A 19,055-nucleotide genomic window follows, 5' to 3' on the forward strand; every position below is an offset into this window, starting at 1 on the left:
GATGAACCAGATAAAGGAAGACAGCCAAGCCTGCCAGAGCCTAGTAGCCGGCTACACCAGGTGAAAGCAAAAAAGATTAAGCACGTATTGAATTGCCTGACACCAACACAAAGGAAGTTTTCCATGCCAGCTGCACAAGACAAAATTGTTTACTTGTATTTTATATGTAACTGTATTGTAAAGAGCGTGGTCTATGTTTTAATATTTTCTTGTATTGTTTATCCCATCCAAAAACAGCTTATAGCTGTAAAAAAAGTGCGCGTCCAAGTAAAGCAGAGTTAACTGCGACAAAAAGTAATGATATCATAATGCGGCCATGTGCGAGGTGTGCAAGTTGTAAAATTAATATTAGCTAATCAAATAATACAATGTCATTGTTAAAGTGTTAATGAGAACTATGTGATGCTGCTAGTTTTTAAGTGTGTGAGCATCTTCATAAATGCCACATAAATTTAATTCTCAATAAAGCAATGTGTATAGATTCTCTGATAGTAATAAATAGTTTGAGTTTGGCCACCTTTCCTTTGTTCGTAGCATTGCTGTATACAGGAAAGGCGGCCAAACTCAAACTATTTATTACTATCAGAGAATCTATACACATTGCTTTATTGAGAATTAAATTTATGTGGCATTTATGAAGATGCTCACACACTTAAAAACTAGCAGCATCACATAGTTCTCATTAACACTTTAACAATGACATTGTATTATTTGATTAGCTAATATTAATTTTACAACTTGCACACCTCGCACATGGCCGCATTATGATATCATTACATTTTGTCGCAGTTAACTCTGCTTTACTTGGACGCGCACTTTTTTTACAGCTATAAGCTGTTTTTGGATGGGATTTCAATACTTTTTGTTAGAATAAGCAATGCACTGTTGATAACAGTAGGTGAGTTTCCATGGTTTTGACAGAAACCCCAGACTACAGTGACAGAATATTAAAATATAACTGTAATTTTAGTGGCCAGGGCCACCCACATTGGGGGTAACTGGGGTATTTTGCCCCCTACCACAGCCAGAAAGGGGCCACTTGAATACCTGTTTAAAGAAAGATCGATATACTCTAATAGAGCAGTCAGGATCTAGACCCTTCCTTGCCTCTGGACCCCTCTTTAACTCTTTTCCCTGGGTCCTCTAATTTCTCTGGACGGCCCTGTTAGTGGCATGCAACTGTAGTCAACTAACACCCATTTTAACTAGTAAACCCTTAACAACACTTTGCCTTTCATCTTGTACTGCATTGAAACGATCAAGATACTCTATTAGAGCAGTCACAAAACAGCTGTAACACAGCAATCAATATTTAGCATAGTTACAACTTCTGCTTAACATCGGATTGTATAGTTTAAATTACTAGCTACTTACAGACTTTACAATATAAAAATATGGTACTTGTAGAAATGTGACTGTTCTATTAGAGTATCTCGATCTACTTCAAGCATTGACTAATTCAAGTGAAGAAGCTACGCCCCTGCCAAGAGATCTTGTGAAATGAAATGAGAATAGTAAAGAAAAGGCAAGTATGTACAGAGACAATAGAGGGGGGCGTAATTATGTCCTGTTGTAAATAAACGCCTTTAAAATTTATATTACTACTAAATAAACGCACCAGAATAGGCTTGTGTGGCTGTTGTCTACAAGGTTGTCTCATTACTTGTCTTTTCGTGTTGAAGGGATTTAGTCGCAATTGGTGAGTTTAACTATACATGTATTTGTGTTGTAAAACTTAATTATAAAAAGGCGATTAGCACATATGATAAACATGTATGTTACAGTAGAGTCTCTCACGAAGTCACGATTATTACGAGACATTGGACCAGGGTAAAAAATTTTCTGCTATATTTAGAGGTTGTAGCGTTTGTATATCTTAGTATCTTAATAAATAATCCCCCATGATCACTAATCACTAATAGTACAGTGAAAACTGGTCATTATTCAGGCCGTAGGGACAAAATTTTCTAACCTTGCCTTTTATAGAGGTGGCTGCATTATGCGGCCTTAAAAAAAGGTAAGAAGCATGCTGTTCTAACTGGCTATAGAGATGGATTTAGTGTATGACAGCGTATGAGACAGTGAGTGCTGGCAGCAAGGGGGCAGCCAATCACCAAAAGCACTGCTTCAGACATAGGCAGTTGACTGTCAGCCCCAAGTGTAAAAAGTTTCACTATTGGTCCTTATAAGCTCCTGATGAAGAAAGTGATGAAGTCATTATCCATAGGATATATTTTTCAGAGTATCCATTTCAGTTCTACAATATAGTAGCCAAGCATAAGATGAACATAACACAGCATTCCAGTAGTTTAGTGGTGACCACAACACTGCCTGAGTTAAACTGTGGTGAGATTTGAGACTACCAGAAGCCCTGGAATGTCTTCAACACATGAAATACCAAATATCTAATGCCTGGCTTTCATCCACAGTGGACCTGTCTTGGTGGCCACTTGTACAGAAGGGAAACAGCTGCCACACAGTCTTGCGAGCGAAACAGCTAGTTGCCACACCCCTTAATTATCAATTTGTAAAATCTTTAGCAAAATTGTGTGTGTGAGCAAGTGCGATGTGGTAGTGCCGTGTATATGGTTGCTGCCTAGCAGTGACACATCACGAGTATTGAAGTCACAATGCGTTACTGTATCATCCGTCTAAATACAATCTCTGAATGTGTCATTTTGTGTAGAGAGCAATCTTCCACAAGAAGTGACCAGCAGATTTCAGTGTATATTGTTAACCATTAATATTGTGAACTATATATGTACGGTGAAACCTCACTTAGTGGCCACCTCTTTAATAAGACTACCTCATTATATTGGCCACCTCTAGTAGGTCCCAAATATAGCTAAGCATTACTTATGACCTCATTAATAAGGCCACCTTGTTATTCAGGCCAAATTTTTTGGTCCCACAGCCTGCCATATTAATGAGGTTTCATTGTACTTATGTGAATTTTTATTTTTCGTAACTTTTCTTCAGGTTTACTGATGGGCACTATGAAGCATTGTTGACTGGTACGTGTATAATGTGGTGACTTGAAATGCTAAAACAGTACGTAGCTTGTCTTGTATGTACATGTAATGTGTTGTAATGTGTCCACACATCCACACATCTTAGAAATAAATATAATTGTATTCACTATAAATAGTCAGTTCCATTGTGCCACTGGGTCATAAGTTGGTTGGGTATGGATCATCCAGGGCACTTGAGTCACATTTTGTCCTGGCCAAGTGGATCTCATCCACTGACAGAATATACAGGATCAGATCACGTGTATAAATTACGGTGGAACTTGTTTATTGCCACCTTCACTCATTCAGCAGGTAACAGTGTATAAATTCTCAATTGGAATTGGCTTTTCAAGAGTGGTTGTCTTTCTATACTAGTGGCCATTAAGATAGGTTGTACTGATAGAGTGTAGATACTAGAGATGCAACAATATCCTCCACTTAGTGTCGTTTGATAGTGATGCAATGGAGACTATGTATTATTGCATTTAAATACTATACTATTATATTGCAACTCTAGCACGTATTTATAACAGGAATGTTTGTTAACTGTTTAGACATACTGGAGCCTCACCCACTCATCTGGATTCTACAAATGGAGTCATACCAACTTGTTGTCATCATACTTACTCGTTGCTCCCATTGTGTTTGGATGAATATACATGCCGTCATGTGAGACTTGCTACCATGGCGGGCCACTGGAAAACATTTGCATAGCAGTTATATTACAGTCATTATTGTACAATTCTTACATTATTATTGTGAATAGTGTTTGGTATTCATGTGTCTCCTCTGTATGTTGTAATTACATGTGTAATTTTGTGTGGGGGTGCTATAAAATACAATAATGCATGGTGACAATTGTATTAGGCGATTTTGCACACTTCCTTTTAAGCTAGCTACATGTGCTAATTACTCACAGTTTGTGTCAACAACTGGTAACCGCAGTTGTACTCTTGTGTCATTCTTTAAGCCGCACCCTTAGAGGACAAATCATGTGGGGGCGACTAATTTCAAAACGAAGGATGGTATGCAGCACCATAGATTATATCTATGGACTATAATCTATGGCAGCACACTTCTTGGTGGCTATGTGTACTGATTAACTACATAGAGCACCAGTTCATCAATACCCAGTGACCGCAGTTGTGCTCTGCGTCATTCTTTAAATTCCGAGTAAAATTCTTAGAGAGCAAATGACGTGGGGGCGACTAAATTCAAATTTCAAACTAGCCATTCTCGAAAACAAATGTTTCAATCTGAACGAAACTTTCAGAACAGTTTAAAGACACATTGCCCTACATGCCAAGCGAGTATTGCGGAAAACAACAATCTGGGATTTGTATTTGGCTTCTAGGTCGACTGAGGACGTCTGAAACTTCGTTTGGTGCTGAAATCACGACTGTACGGTAATCATGTATGGTGAAATCGATGATGTGAATCTTGAGGTGATTGAGTGAATACTGAAGCGATAACAGGGCGATCAATGTTCGGAATGCACAAAGGAACGCAAGGCATACACCTGCGGTTGCGTCTAACCGCATGCGATTAAAAAAAAAAAATGAAACTTCCCCTTTGATGTCGGCAACCTCGATCACGAAACAATCGGCATGGATTTGCTTCACTGCTTGTGTGGTAGTTACTAGTGACACGATGAGTTCAACTCCAGAGTTTCAGAGGGATAGCGTAAGTGACGGGTGGATTACAGGAAGGCCGAATTTGACAACGTTCGTTCTTGTAAAATCCTCACGTAGTGGTCGCGTCATTTATTGTCTGCGGCGCGCGTTTCTGCTTTACTGGCCGCGCGACTCACTACCGTGAGTCTTGATTTATGTGAATGAATCCACTGGCAGCTGGCATGGAGACTTGAGATGTTACAAACATAAAAACTTGTAATCTTCCTCTTTACATGTAAAGTGGCCTCTGGCTCTCCTGCACGGGCATCGCTAATCTTCTCCTTCGCGCAATCTGAAAATAATGAAGCAAGGGTGTGGTACTGGGCATTATATATAATTACACGTTTGGTCAAGTCACCAGTACGAACAGGAGCGATGCTTATACGTTTGTGCCTTCATTCACAAGCGAATTTATCCCCGGTTAGTTCATGTCTTTAGACCTCATAGTTTTCGAGAACATTATTTATTAGCTAATTATTATTTATTTATTTATGACGTAATTTTAAGGTGGGGACTATTCTACAGAACGGAACGGAACGGAATGATGGACTAAACCACGGAACGGAACGCTTTCTAAAATTGAAGCTTGCAACTTACCATTGCTGAAACTTCCCTTATAAGTTAGCAGTGGCATTTCCAGTGGGTGATTAAACATAAGATAGAAAGAATTGACGGATCGATTGTGGGTTTTTGTTGTTTGTCATTAGTAACGAAGTATTATTGTGGGATGAGCTGTATCAGTGATGTTCATCCATACGGAAGGGAACTTTATGTGAGCTGTTTTTCTTATTTAGACTTTAGAAAACAGTCTGGGCCGGTCTTTCAAGTCATAAGTCAGTGTATAAATAAAGCAAGCAGGAAGATACTGGTAACAGGAAAGAGCCAGCTGAATTAAAACTTGAAGAATTTTGTGCAGTGTGTGAGGAGCAAATATTTTGGCAGACCGCAAGGAGGGTATATTCTGCAAACATCACTGAAGTGTATGCATGGAGTTATTTATATATTAACAGCTGGTGCAGTGGACTAATGCCGTATTCAATAGTGAGCTGATTTTATCTGTTGCACAATTCAAGGATGTGTCTGACTGCTAGCCTTGAATCAGGCTAAATGCCAAAACTCCGAGATCAACCAAATCTCTATTATAAGCCGCATGTGAAACCATGCCCGTAGCCACCAGGAAAACGTGATTTGGACCAAGATGTGTGTGTAATTTCAATGTATCTAGTCAGACCTGAAATGGAACATTCACATTAATTACATACCACCTAAGAATCCTAGGATTTCTTAAGTGTAACATTTCACATGCTTCACTTCAAACAAAACAGGTTAAATTTGTTCGTCTATTTTCAAGTGATTCCCAGTCCAGCTGGTCCATGAAATTACATGGGATCACATGTATTTGTTACAGTGCAGGCTGTCCTGTGTTGGATCTACTCTAGAGTTGAGATTTCAAGGTAGACTCACTGCCAATGTACTGACACTAGTACTGTTGTAGCATGTTTAAGTGGAGGACAAATGAAATAGTAATGCTAGATTATTTATGTATACAAAGTTTTCATAATGAAATTGATATCCCATTTTGATTTGTACTTCCACTTTGCAACATATTCAAGAACAAGAAGCTACTACACTTAATCTCCAACCACTGTCATTATTAACCAAGATCTCACTAGTCTGTAATTCACCTTACTGTAGTGATTTTATTGATTCATCTGTATGTTTTCTTCATTTTCCTTTGAAGTTGTACCAAGAGTTCATAATAAGGTGGAGAGTGTCTAACTTGAACGCATTCACCAAACACCCTGCTTAAAGTAACACCTCGGCCTTATTTCAGAACAAAGGCTTTACCTTCTTCAGCAACACTAATCAACAGTTTTCTACCCCCCAGTAAAGGTGTTGATTTGATGAAAGGTGAACTTTACGCAGGGTGTTTGTACAGGCCATACTGAGAATTAGACACTCTCCCCCATACAAATCAGTATTACGAACTCTTGGTTGTACAGTATAGGTAAACAAAGATAAGTTTCTCTCCCATCTTATTCTAGGATTTCTATTGACAAGGAAAATTCAATTATTTGTATGCAGGCTCAAAATTGAGAAAATATAAAGAAAGTGAATTAATATTATACAGTCAGTTTGCTTTTGGATATTTAATGTCTCCAACCACAACAAAAATTCGATGAATCCATGCATCTCATCACTGGTCGTCTGAACATTCTGAAAGTGATACCTCACTCAATCAACCATATAATCTGTTTATTAGACTGAATAAAGTCATGATTACCTAAACAATCAATTAATGTTTTATAATTATCCTATTCCATTTTCCTGGAGGTTCCACTGATAAAATGCAATTTCAGCAATGATAGCAGCTAGTCAAGCTGCAAGTTGATTCAGAAAGCATTCCATTCTGTAAAATAGACCCCATCCAGAATTCAACTCAGTACTCAGGCTGAGATATCTGACAATAGTCCACTACTCTGTTAGTGAATCATTGATGTTCACACAATATAGCCTCCTTGAGGTATTTGAATGTTTGCCCCTCACACACTGCACAAAATTCCTTTAGATTCTGCTTAGACTGAGTTGATTCAGCTTGTCACCATACTTGTTTCCTTTGTAGTGTAGCTATACACATACTGATTTATGCCGATTAGAAAGGCTGGGCCTCAGACTGTACATTCCAAAGTCAAGTAAGTAAAAATAACTCACATACTAGTAAAAACAAGTCATGCATTAGTTCCCTACTTGATATATCCGAAGATGAACACACTGAGTCAGCTATTCCCACAATTAGTACTTCGTTACTAATGACAACCAACAAGAACCCACAATCGATCCTTAGATTCATTTTATCTTTCTTGGGGTAACGTTTGATTACCTGCTGGAAGTGCCACTGATAACTTGTACAGCAATGGTAAACTGCAAGCTTCAATCTGAGAAAACATTCCGTTCCGCAGTTTAGTCCATCATTCCGTTCCGTTCTGTTCCGTTCCGTAGAATAGACCCCACCTAATTTTAACCGCTTTTCATATTATCTTTACTACTTGGTTGTATAATAATGGGCTTGTAGATGTCCGGGCAATAATAAATTGCCAGGCTAGGCCGCAGGCCTTTGTAGGTGCCCATATCTAGATTGCTTCCAAAAATTGTCCAAGCGCTGCTTGAAGGTTGCAACTGTTGGTGCTGAAATGATGAAGTCAGGTAAGGAATTCCATATATTGACTACTCTATTCGTAAAAAAGTTCTGTCTAACAAGTAATCTCGATCTTTCCTTAGAAAGCTTAAGAGAATGGCCCCTGGTGGTAGCGGTATTCAAGGTGAAAAAAAGTAGCTAGATGGGTCCAAATCATAATATTGTTGAAGTAGCTATCTTATACGTTTCAATCATATCACCCCTTTGGCGTCTGCAATGTAGAGAGTAGAGATCCAGAGTTTCAAGATGGCTTTCATAAGGGGGCATCTCCAAACTGATTTTGGTACGCTTAACGTCATAATGACGTTAAGGGGGGAGGGGGGTTCGGCCCATGACGTTATTAATTTTTATTAAAGCAGTTATACTTAGTGTAAACAGCTATAGAACAGACGTGATTAAACAGCTATACTGTTTGTAGACTATGTTTTCAGGTAGAGTACGTGCTGGCATTATGGGTCAGGGGGTATTGTGGGTCACATAGCTTAAAATGAATTTAATAGGTTGAATCATGCAGATTTAAGATGAAAGGGATGCTACAACTTTAGATCAACATGAGAAGTCAGAGGAGGTTGGACGCACTATAAGCGCTACTTAAATATATTGCTCTTAATTGCATTCTTTTCTTTGGTATTTCACGTGACCTTCAATAGTCGCAATACTAAACTGAAAAACAATGGGGTTCGTTAGATATTCAGATCGTCCTTCATGTAGGCTTCAAGGCTATGTACTTTGTTTTCTCAAGGCACTTGAGATTCAGGGTGAAACGAATAAATTATGATTTGATGCATACAACTTCACCAGATTTGTTGCATACATTTTCTATAATGAAACAACAACCCTTCACTGCGTTACACTGAGATTGCTGTATTACCTTCCTCAATAAAATGATTTTGCATAATCTATTTTTTTGGCGCTTTAAACTCTGGCTTTGTTACCAGCCAAATCAGCGGGGTTCGCAGGGGATCGCCTTGCCGTTAGCTTTAGAAATACATAAACTTTCAAATGCACTATAGTTTTAATAAAATTGTCGAGAAGATTTTCCAATGAAAATGTACAGCTCACGTGAACGCGTCCAACCTCCTCTGATGAGAAGTGATCAAAAGCTAACCACAAATCCAATTAAGAGGTTACACAGGACTTTAAACTATGTCACTATAGACCAGATTAGCTACCTGTACCCCTTACCATGTAGTAAGCAGGAAAAAAACATGAAGTCTACGTACTAAGTTAACTAAGGTATTTTGACAATCTTTAGAGTTGCTGCAAATGTTTCCATAACATTTACCATAATTCAACATGAAATGATGACCTTATGAACATAATGACTCATAATGCCCCCATATGACTCGTAATACCAACACTTACAAGGTTTCAATGAAAAGATCAAACTCCTAATTCATGGCAAGTAAATGTTTTGGATAATGTAGCATATGGTTAGCTACACCTATTCCTACAAGTAGTGTGAAATATTGGGGTCACTGTATTAGGTGATAGCGGTACTTTTAACTTAAGTGACTCGTAATTACCACAGCCACTCTAAAGAATATAACGTTTTGTGCTTCTATTGCCAATGCATTGTATTCATAGTGTGACGTCATAGATCCTTTACACCCCCGGGATTGGAATCTTTTGTTTTTAACACTTCCATCCGCACTTCCGTCAACACCTTTCTACAAAGAGATCTATGAATTGATGCATCAGTAACTCGACTTTAGCATATTAATTCTCTGTTTAGTGGACAGTGCGGGCAATGAGTTTACTTCAGTTTGATTAACAAAGGATGGATAAGTACTCAAAACAAATTGTAAGATAAGAAGACATTGTTTCAGGCGGGTAGAGCTAGCCAAAATTTGTCTCCACCATTCAAATGGCAAGATTTGAACACGGTGATATGGACTAATGACTTCGCTGGTTCGATTCCTTATCCCAAGTTATACTTACGGACTGAATTTGATGCTCATAGAGTGAATAATTCCAGAGTTACAGCTAGCCAAAGTTTTAATCGCTTGGGTCTGTCAGCGAGTTTTGTCACTGTTTTTGCGTCCACGATCACCTTTCCGCCTTATTCGAAGTAAAGAACAAGATTACTGTATCAAACAACACGAAATTCACTACAGAACAATGGATCAGAGTTTTCTCCTTCCAGTCAACACCAATTAATTAACGGTGCGGATAGTCCAACAAGTAAGTACAGCAAGTATGCGGAGATTCCTATCCCGGGGTATAAAGGATCTATGGTGACGTTAAGGAGAGGGGGAAGGGGGGGTCTGAAGTTAGTGTCATGACGTTAAGTGTACCAAAATCAGTTTGGAGATGCCCCCTAAGTCAGGTGGGCTAAACCTTGAAGTAGGCCTGAGCCTAATATGCTCAAAATTTTACTTATTATTCTTTCCAGAATTTCCCAAAATTTTCTGTCATTATTCTTTTTTCATTCCTTTATCTATATAGCCTATTATTCCATAATAATGTGCATTTAGTCTCAGTAGCTGCAGTCACTTAATTCTCAAGATGCTGATATAAGTATATAATTATAGTATGTTCACGTTGAGCTGAATCCTCAAAAACATTTAATAACTCATGGATGCAATTGCACATGATCTTGAAATTTGGCTCATTTGTAGTACTGCTTGACCTGCTAAAAATATTTCAAAATCTTTTTGTTCAAATGTTTGAAATAATATTTATGGCCAATCAAAATTTTCACAATACATTTCCTATGGGGAAGCCATAGAAGTACAGTGTTCATTACAGCCCTTTCCCAAACTTGAAATGGAACAAAACCATACATGTCTGTTGTTGACACCTTTGCTGTTGCCAATAATCATCTGATTGGCTGAAATGTTAACTCTGTTGAGAAAAAATCCACTTTAAATTTTTAGCTGTTTTTCAAGATTCAGCTCAACATGAACATGCTATAGTTTTGTCAGAATTAATGAAGCATTCCACCTTACACATAATGGTTATAGCCATTACAACAGACTTAAAATAGCTATCAGCAGCATAACAAAATAGTTTTCAATTATCAGTGTATTAAAACTGTAGCTATAACTACATGCATGCTGAGTTTAGTGGATAATGATATCAATATGTTTGTTAAAAGACTATGTACAAGGTTCAGAATTGCAGATAACCATGCAATTAAATCCCTGATGCTGTCTGCAGATTGTTAACATGAAACGATCTGACTGCTCTATTAGAGTCTTTGAGCGTTCTATTAGAGTATATCGATCTTTTAGAGGTTTTTAGCCAGCACTCGTATAATAATGCCAGCTATCTATCATTCTAAGTAGTTTAGTACTTTCTGCCCACTGAGAGGGAGGCAAACTCTCTCAGTCATCCCAGGACTGGGCAGAGTTTGCCTCTCTACCCACTGTTTAAGTGTTTATTTATACTTATTTTATTATTGTTGTGACCCATATGCATATATTTGTCCCGTACGCGTATGGGGCATCCCGTACGCGTATGGGGCATCCCGTACGCGTATGGGATACCTATACGCGTATGGGGCACCCATACGCATATGGGGGGAATTGGTTAAACCGGGAGGGGAGCGGGAGCGGGAGCGGGAGCGGGAGAGTGCTTGGTAAAATCAGGAACCGGGAATCGGGAGATCACGTGCGACTTCTCCTAAATATCTCACTTGTAATCACGTGCAAACTAAATCTCTCACTTGCTACGAACGGCAGGCGTGATTTTGCAAGTATAGCGTTGCAAGTATAGAGTTGCACGTAGCTATAGTGCGGCCGCGCATGCACAATGGAGGAAGATGTGCTATGTGTTCCTGCAGTAGAAGACGCTGTCAATAACTTGACATCTGCGGAATCTCTTCCATGGATGCACAATGAATACACCAACACTTGCACTTCTGATAACTTCCTGACAATATTGTCACTCCACTGCAAACAGTACAAATCTTTCTTGGATACCTTTGGTGACAGTGAAGCTGAGAACTCTCTCAAAGCAGCAATTGTATTGATGAATAAAGGAAAGCTGGATGAAGGAAAAACACTATTTTTGCATTTGCTTCAATCAAGATTAAATCTTACAATTTCTCAGGAGAATAATTTGAAATATGATTGTTTTGGTGGTGAGAATAATAGGTGTCTTTGCTTGTTCACACATATCTGGAAACTGGTAATTAAACTTAAATGTACCTCTGAGCATTGCCCTAATCATAACACGGAGGTAACAAAATACCCTTCTACGTTTTCCTTCAGCTCTGGATTAGATAACTTTAATGAAATTTTTCCTATAGCTGGAGATATGGTTGGTTACTGCGGTGCAGAATTTCATTGCCAACCACCAAATGAATCTCTCCATGCAGTTACTGACCGATTAAATTTAACTGGCAGAAACAGAGAAACATTTTATGAGTGCCGTGGTGTACCACAGGTAATGGAATCGTCATTTCTTAATCGAGTGCCTTGGATGATCCCGATTGATATCCAGTCCTTGACTGGTAGATCAATATTGACAATTCCAAAAGTTTTAACTATATATGGTCATGGTTATCAACTAGCTGGCTGCACTGTTTGTAGTGACAATCATTTTACTGCAGTTTGCTTCTGGTATGGTCATACATTATATTATTATGATGGCATGAGAAGCCACAGGATTCAACCTTTTAAACTTAATGATTTCCAGAACAAAACTGGGTCATATGCATATTACTTTAGGCAGCTTTGATTTTACATACTGTATGTTGTAGCTAATTAACACTTTATGATTTATTAATGTGTTTTGTATACTCAGAGAATAATTATGCTTGGTGTACTGTACTTCAGTCTATCCATTGAAAGTCTGCTGGCATTCAAAGTCTGATGGGAAGTCTAATCACGTTTAGTTGAATGGATTTTAGATTGGTAGGGTGCATGAACTTTAGTATAGACTGGGGCAGAACCATGTAGCTAGGACTGGAGGCCTGTTGCTCATCATTCATTATTGTAAGACAATCCAATATGCCAAATAACTGCTGCATGTATTCACTGAAATTACCTTTCAGAAATTTTATGTCCACTAAAATAGCCACTTTGTGAATTACTGTGCTAAAAACCCACACAATACAATTTTATGCATTCACTGCTAATAACTATAAAGCTCTAAGGCCAATGAAACTTGATTAGCAGTTTCGCGTCATCGCCCGCATGCTTTTGATACACCCGCATGGAATTTCATTATTGGTATTTCAGATGGAAATACTCTAATAGAACGGTCACTTTTACTCTAATAGAGCAATCAGCTATACTCTAATGGAAAAATCACTTGTTATAGATTAGTAACGTACCTTAGCTATTTAATGCAAGAGTATAATCAGTGTAGATCTCACTGTTTTTTGGCAGGAATCTTCATGTTTGGATGTGTGTTGTGCTTTTGGAAAAATAATGAATAATAACCGCCCGCCCGCATCAAATTTTCAAAAATCTGAGCGAGAAACTGGTAATCAAGTTTCATTGGCCTAATGAAAGCCTTTAATATACGGCCATCATGCAAACTTTATCTAGCTATAGCTATTTTTCCCCTCAAGCTCATAATTTACTAGTTTATATTAGTTTCTTCGTCACAGCACTGCAGGCGCTCTAGCTACGTATGTGTGTTACTTGTGACAGCAAAGATTGACACGTGATCTCCCGATTCCCGGTTCCTGATTTTACCAAGCAATCTCCCGCTCCCCTCCCGATTTTACTAATACCGCATATGGGTCACTAGCTTAAATCGATACATTAGCTAAATCCTTCATCCATGAAGGAGATAATTTTAAACCTTCTGGTTAACCAACTATATAGCTAGCTAGCTGGCTCTTGTTAGCTACAGAGCTACTCAAGTCCTGACAGTTTCATGCAGTGGCGAATCTAGATGGGTTTCTTTGGATTTTATTTTATTTTTATTTTATTTGCTTTACAGCATACATATACACAGTGTTGGGCAAGTTACTTTGTAAAAGTAACTAGTTACATATTACTTGCAACTGAACTATTTAGTTACAGTTACATATTACCCATAAAATAAAGTAACTATAATAATATTACATATTATATTACTTTGTGTCCACAGCCTTAAGCTGTCACGTGTGAAACTACCCCACTTTATCACGTGACATGATTGCGTAGTTGGGCAATGTGCAAATCTTGGTTATAAGTAAGAAGCTGGTGAATAAGCTTCATTCAGTAGGCTGGCGTTACTTCGTTGTGGCTAGGCGTTACTCAGAGGATAACTAACGAGATTAGTAACTTCGTTACTTGTAGTAATAATATTACGTAATATTAGATTCGTTACAGTACCTAGATTACTTAGGTAACGCGTTACATTTGTAAGTAAAGTAACTTGAGTTATATTACCCGTTTTTATAGCGTATTTCGTTATATTACTTAATTACCACAAAAGTAATAATATTACGTAACGCGCTACTTATGTGACGCGTTACTCCCAACACTGCATATACAACAAGATACATACAGTATAAACATATAGTGGCCAGGAGTAAGTAGTTATTAAGATTAGTTATTGTTACTTATATTTATAAATATATAGTTACTTATATAAAACTCATTTCGACACAATCTCTTTCAAACTTAGCTGAGTAGCTATAGCAATTCTAGTAGAGACTGAGCTGTCTTAGCAATTTATCATGGAAAAACTACTGCTATACTAAGCACTATTTCAAAGCTATATGCATTCAATTACATTTAACTAGCATCCATTATAGCTATTCAACCTCCAACAAAATTTTACTTTTGATTTTATAGAAAGTGATCGAGATACTCTAATAGAACAGTCACTCTAATAGAGCAGTCAGGGAGTACAACTCTCGCCCTACAGTTAGTTTATTTCACAGTCTAAACTGTTTATTTTTATTAAAACTTCACAGCATAAAAGCTGAAGGTCTACAGGACTTGACGGTCCTGTAACCTGCATGAAAACAAATTGAACTACATACATGCAGCTTTGCATACAGTGTAGCTTTGCATACAGTGTGCATGTGCATGAGTTAATTACAAGTAAATTGTGTTGAGTCACTGATCAGAGTTAATTGTGTTAAAAGCGTGGAAATTAGATCGGCTGAACATTGATAACAGGGTTAGACAGTATGAAAGTTGCAGGGTAAATCAGATTAAGAATTCTTCCTGCATAGTTTATAAATGGTACTCAAGTTGATGTACTAAAGAGATGTGTCGATTACAGGTAGATGGTTCCACAGTCTGACAATTCTGCTGAAATAGAAGTGCTGGTGTATGGAAGAAGGTGATTTGGAATGAACTGTAGTAACTTGCAAGAGTTTCCACATCTTGTATAGCTTACAGCTATTTTATGCCGATACATGATAGCTGCTTAGGGCACTTTACTGAAACATTATTCATTGAGTTCATAATGTGTAGTAGTATGTGTACATTAGTGGTAGCAATTGTAGCTGCTCAAGTCGAGTTTTTAAATTCATAGTTATTTAAACAGCAAAAACAGTGCTCCAATACTATACGAATCCCATCTTTAGTCAGTATTGAAACAACTACTTCAAAATACTCCTTATAACAAGACAAAGTAGACCTCAAATCTATAAATGACTCTAATGTTATTTACTATTGTAGGTTGTGGTCTGCTTTTGGTTGAGCTAATGTTTGAATTATTAGTTCCATCAAGAGTTCATAATATATATATTTAGATTATGAACTCTTGGTTCCATGCAACACCAAAATATAGATGGAATAAATACAGTCAGTATTTTTGTACAAATTATGAATTTGCCCTTGATCAACTGTGGACTTCATAGCTGAGAACTATAGAGCAACTGAGATCTGACTAAGGAAATGTATAATTGTTATTCACTAGAATATAGTGTTTGTCCCTAAAGTACGATGGAGAAGTCCCAGGGTTTGTTAGGCTTTTCCTGCAATGATTTTAAAGTTAGTGTCCTGACCATTGGGGGTTGTCAGTAAAAGTAATACAAAGGTCTTTGTGCAATGTTTTGTTTGGAGAGTTGCAGCTCTTGGCCAGAATTGTAGATGAATAGCTAAACTCAGCTTCGTTGAAAAGAATATTAGTGTTGCAGCTCCAGAATGAGATGATGTTAATGTTCTCTTGAAGTTGGTTTATGTCATATGAATTGATAATCAGCAGTCATTTAGTATCATCACTAGCAAACAGAAAAGGAATTTGCATGAAGAGTGAATACTCTCTGGAAGATCATTGATAAAAATGGTGACCAACGGACACTACCTTGTGGTACTCCTGAGAGAACATTGCATAGCATTTTGACACACTGAGATTGGTACTTTAAGTAAGATTTGAGCCATTTCCACAGATTAATTAAGTGCTCAGTATAGTAAGGCAGCCTAAAATCTTCTAGTTCTAGAATCACAAAACTTTCCAGAATATCAAAATTTTCTGGGTTTCCTCAGAACTTTTGTTATATTTATTTCCATTATTATTTCAGAAACCCCTTTCAAAAATCCTAGATCCGCCACTGAGTTTGCATCATGTACTGTAGCTTTGAGGCGTATCGATTTTTTTGTAACAATTAATATATTTCAGTTCAGTCTGGAAACCTCAGAATTGCCCCTGACTGGGTCAGTAGCTATATGCATACACGTGCCACCTATAATATAAACACCTTAGGCCTTTATAAGGCCTCCTGGTGTATACAGGCTCTGCCTTTACAGGTACTTTAATCATAATAAATAGGCATTCCAGCCCAATGTTTAAATTTTGGAAAAGGGACTTTTATATGCTCAGTAGATAGAGTATTGATTGCCGATCTCAGAAATATATAGTTTGTTAGGTTGCATGGAATTAACTACTTTGGCATGCACAGTGCTTTAAAACTAAAAAAAGGTACATTTTTTCTCCGGGGCTTCCCATACATTTTAAAGGGAAAATGGCACATCTAGCAATCTGGACTGTCATGAAACTGCAGTTGCTTCTAGCTGAAGTTTGTACATGTAATTAGAGTAACTTCAGATCTTATTGGATCTCAGCGATCTTTGTGTGCTTTGTGGTGAGCAAATATGTTTCACCTACTGCACACTTCTCAATCCAATGGTGTATACTTATACTCATATATAGGTAAGTAGCTATCTCAAGTAAGTAAACACATCAAGTTAACAACTTATAAAGGTAAGCAACTAAAGTGGAGGTGCCACAATGATGTAACAATACCTGAAGTGTAGTCGTGGTTACAATTACGGCATTGCATGTTATGCTGACTTTGAAGTGGTTTGCATTTTTGAGTTGATGACACAGCCATCAGAAAATTGCTCTGGAGCTGAAAATTACTGACCCAAGTGAAGTAACTACTCACTTTAAAGTAAGCACCAGTGACTACCTTCCACCAGACACTACGTTTTTTTAAGTTTTAAAGTATTCTGCATACAATAAAAGGCTTGAAAAGATTACAAAACAACACAAAACTTACTTATATGTAATGCGCATGACAAAACTAAGATTTTCATGATGATCAGCATATGGAAAAAGCCCATAGCGATTTTCACCCTCATTGGAGCTCGGACTACGGAGCAATCCCAAGTTAAACGCGAGTTGTTGTTTTGTGCCAGGGTTCCATTGAGGAATATACGGAGAAATTTTTGATTAATTCGGATACTGGAATCCCGGAAATCTCGAAAAAATCTCGGATACTATAAATCATATGCGGCTGGGGCGAGCTGGGGATGGTAGTACTTTTTTTAAATTTATGATTACTGGGCAGTCAGCACAGCTGATGTGCCCAGGAAAAAAAAGGGAATCACAGTATTAGGTACAATTATATACTAACTAATGTGGTGTTGATTGTTTGTAAAGTGTGATGTCAAGTTAGTTGTAAACTCATCATAGTTTGTCATCTCTATAATAAATACAGGCAGTTCATTCCATTCTTTGATTGATCTTGAGTAAAATGATTGTTGATAAGATGTTGTTGATGGTGTGGGCAGGATAAAATGCAAGGGATGATAGTGTCTTGTTTGTCTCTCTATAGATTGATAATATGGGGGAATTGATAGGGATATGTCTTGATGGAGGATTTTGTGGAGCAGTTGCAGTCTAGATATCTTTCGTCATGTCCGTAGGGTAGGCCAGGATAGTTGATTTAATATTTGTGTCATGGAGCTAGTTCTGTTGTAATCACTGATGACCCACCTGGCTGCTCTACGCTGGATTTTTTCCAATTTGTCTACATCAACATTATAACAGGGGTCCCAAACAACTGAGGCAAACTCCATTTGGGGTCTTACCATGGTAAGATATGCTTGTGCTTTTACTTCTCTTGAACAATCACTCAGATTACGCTTTATAAAATTTGAAGTATTAGATGCTTTCTTAGCTATGTTTGATATGTGTGACGACCATGACAATGTCTTATTCAACATGATCCCCAGGTAGAGATGCTGGTCAGTTTCTTTTAGGAAAGAATTATTAAGTGTATAGTGATGAACTATTGGTGTTAGAGATCTGCTACATCGAATTAGTGCACATTTTGTAACATTTAGTCTAAGCTGCCATATTTTGACCCAATGTGAGATTTGATCTAGGTCTTGTTGGAGAATGATGGTGTCTTCTGGAGAGTTAATAACTCTGTACAAAAGACAGTCGTCTGCAAATATTCGTAAAGGCGACTTTATGTTGGTGGTGATGTCATTTATGTACAACAGGAACATAAGAGGACCGAGGACTGTGCCCTGAGGGACACCAGATGTTACAGCTACTGAGCTAGATGTTATACCATCAAGAAGGATTTGCTGGGTGCGGTTGGAAAGCCATGCCTTAATCCAGTTATAAGTGTCATTCTGAATTCCATAAAAATGAAGTTTGGTAAGGAGTCGTTGATGGAGAACAGTATCGAAAGCTTTAGCAAAGTCGAGAAGGATTACATCAACTTGCTTCCGGTGATCGAAGGCATATGATATGTCTTCTATTAGTGTTAGTAACTGGGTGACACAGGAATGATTTGCTCGGAGCCCATGTTGATTCTCTATGAGAATATTGTTGTTGTTTAAGTGATTCATGATGTTGTGATATATGATGTGCTCAAGGACTTTGGAGCAAATAGATGTCAGAGAGATGGGCCTATATTTAGAAGCATCATCACGTCTTCCTTTTTTGTGAACTGGACATATGTTAGCTGTAAGCCAGTCTTTAGGTAAAATACCTGTTGTGAGTGATTTGGTGAATATCACTTTTAGCACTGGAGAG

General features: G+C 37.8%; 1 long non-coding RNA gene across 1 annotated transcript in view; it reads left to right on the forward strand.

The window, feature by feature from the left end:
* Nucleotides 1-1,593: 1,593 nt before the first annotated feature.
* LOC136248848 (uncharacterized) overlaps nt 1,594-19,055 on the forward strand; it is a 30,927-nt gene continuing 13,465 nt past the window's right edge. The window contains exon 1 of the long non-coding RNA XR_010697845.1: nt 1,594-1,699. This is a non-coding gene — a long non-coding RNA (uncharacterized lncRNA). The remainder of the gene's footprint in view (nt 1,700-19,055) is intronic.

Source organism: Dysidea avara, chromosome 1 (genome assembly GCF_963678975.1).
Source record: "Dysidea avara chromosome 1, odDysAvar1.4, whole genome shotgun sequence".
Classification (NCBI taxonomy): domain Eukaryota; kingdom Metazoa; phylum Porifera; class Demospongiae; order Dictyoceratida; family Dysideidae; genus Dysidea; species Dysidea avara.